The sequence below is a fragment of the Frankliniella occidentalis genome, unplaced genomic scaffold, assembly GCF_000697945.3.
Source record: "Frankliniella occidentalis isolate FOCC.00 unplaced genomic scaffold, Focc_3.1 Scaffold166, whole genome shotgun sequence".
Taxonomy (NCBI): Eukaryota; Metazoa; Arthropoda; class Insecta; order Thysanoptera; family Thripidae; genus Frankliniella; species Frankliniella occidentalis.
The window spans coordinates 331,334-333,584 of record NW_026267292.1 but is presented as its reverse complement, the minus strand read 5'-3'; positions in this window follow the sequence as shown (position 1 = coordinate 333,584).

Sequence of the window (2,251 nt, the reverse complement as noted above, 5' to 3'; positions counted from 1 at the left end):
AGAGAGAGAGAGAGAGAGAGAGAGAGAGAGAGAGAGAGAGAGAGAGAGAGGGAGGGAGGGAGAGGTAGAGAGAGAGTTGTCATAACATGGATGCGAAGAGAGCCTCGTGCCCTCTATGCCCCGCAGCGCGTGGCGCCCGGGTGCCGCCCCCTGCCGCCCTTTCATTCGGCGCGACAAACACGGTGGCGCGCAGAGCAAATACCCCGTCACTTTTATTATCTGTCTGAATGCGGGCGCGCTGGCCGGCCGGCACGCAGGCGCACGCAGCAAAGCGCTCTGCCGGGCTCGAGTGGTCACTTGGCGGTGGGGGTGGGCTGGGCCCCGGTGGTGCTCGGCCCGGCCGCCCTACCTATGCGGCCTGCCCGGGGTTGGGCACTGGGCACTGCCCGAAACTCGAGATTCTTCACCTGAAGCCCCTTTAGGGAGGGAGGGAGAGAGGAATAGAGGGAGGGAGGGAGGGAGGGAGGGAAGGAGAGGGGGAGGAAGAGGGAGAGAGGGAGGGTGGAAGATGGAGAGAGAGAGGGAGACAGAGGGAGAGAGAGAGGGAGGGAGGAAGATGGAGGGAGAGGGAGACAGAGGGAGGGAGAGAGCTCACGGTATCAGAACAGATTAAGAAGTTCAAAAGGCCACCAAGTTTGTGAACACTCTCATCCTGGTACAGATTTTTTGGACCCTTGTCAGTATTTTTGCTGCCCCAAAACCCTTATAAGCTAATGACGTGTGTTTTTGTTTTACGCCAGTTACGCGAAATAATTCCCTTTTGCATTACTGACCACTTTTTCTTTTATCAGTAAGTCACTTACAATAAAATGTACCCAAGCGACAAACCTTTCAGTAATCCTGCAGCGTAAAAACGCATGTATTTACTGAGGGTATGTCTCAGTTTAGGTCTGAGGGTGTATTTGTCTGTGTGTGCGCTATATTGTTTTGAGGACTGAGATATCCAGTGTAGCAACAGGCCGTCGGCAGGCCGTGCGCCTGTTCTCAGCGCGAGCCGCGAGCCCGGCCGCACCCACATCCGCTCCGCCGCGCCGGGCGGTCGATGCGGGCGCCTAGTGTGTTGGTGCGCACCTGCACGTCAGCCCGGAATTCAATCCGCGCGACCCACTTTTCCGATAGAATGCACCCATCCATCCATACGCGCTGCTGGCGGACATTGAATCCGTCTACAACGCGTCGCGTCGATCCTTCGTGCTGCTCCATATCAGTGGACAATCTCAATCTCGTGTCGCGCGCACCCCGCGGCGTCGGTCGGTCGTCGAAAAGAAAGCTAAAGAAAATAAAAGTCGCACCAATCTATCATGTGTCAAATATCAAATTACTAAATATTTGTATTTCCGTGGCGTCGGCGGGCTTAAACATCGAGCAACCCAATCCGCCCCGCGAGTCTCTCGCTCACTCGGGTGATTAGGCCGTGCTGCGGGCTACGGCTTTACTCCTCCTCTTCCTCTGGTCTGCGCATGCGCCGGCTTTGCGAGTAGTGTGAAGTGTTCATGTGTGTGGGGCGGGCGCTAGCGTGGGACGTGCCGAACACACAGTTGTTCATTTATTCAACGACGTACCGCCCACTACGCCCCACCCCACCCGACCACACCGTGTACTCCAACCTAACGAACCCTCCCTCCCCCCCGCAGCACACGCCACGCCCACCGCGCTGTCATGTCTGGCCACATCACATCCTCTATATGAAGTCTCGTACACCTTTGCCCTTTCTTCCTAAAGGCGGCCCCGCCCCGCCCCGCCCCGCCCCGCCCCGCTCTCTGTCGGGCAATACGCATGCAATAACTCCTCATCACTATTCATGAACGCGCCCCTCTCTGCTCGCCGTAGCCTGGCGCCATGAGGCCACTGGCGGGGCGGGGCGGAGCGGAGCGGAGCGTGGTCCAGATCAAGCCGTCACGAGAGCCCCATGGCCCCACGCCCCCACGGGCCCATGGGCTTTATTGCTTCACCCCCGCAGAGGGGCGCAACGAAAAGAAATGACAGACCTACAACACGCCGCCGTCGTGCGGTACAAAGGGAAAGAAGAAGGGTGGAGTTGGCCGGAGTGGAAGAAAATATGGAGTGGCTCCAGCAGCAGGAGCAGGTCAGGTCGGGTATTGGGTGTCGTCTGGGAAGGGATGCCGTTACACTGGCCGGCAGCGAGCGCCCCACGCGCCCCGGGAACAATAACACCACGGCGCGCGAGGGGCGTTCGGTCTTTGGCAGAGATAAGCTGTGATGGATTAAGGTGCAGCGGTGCGAGGCGGGC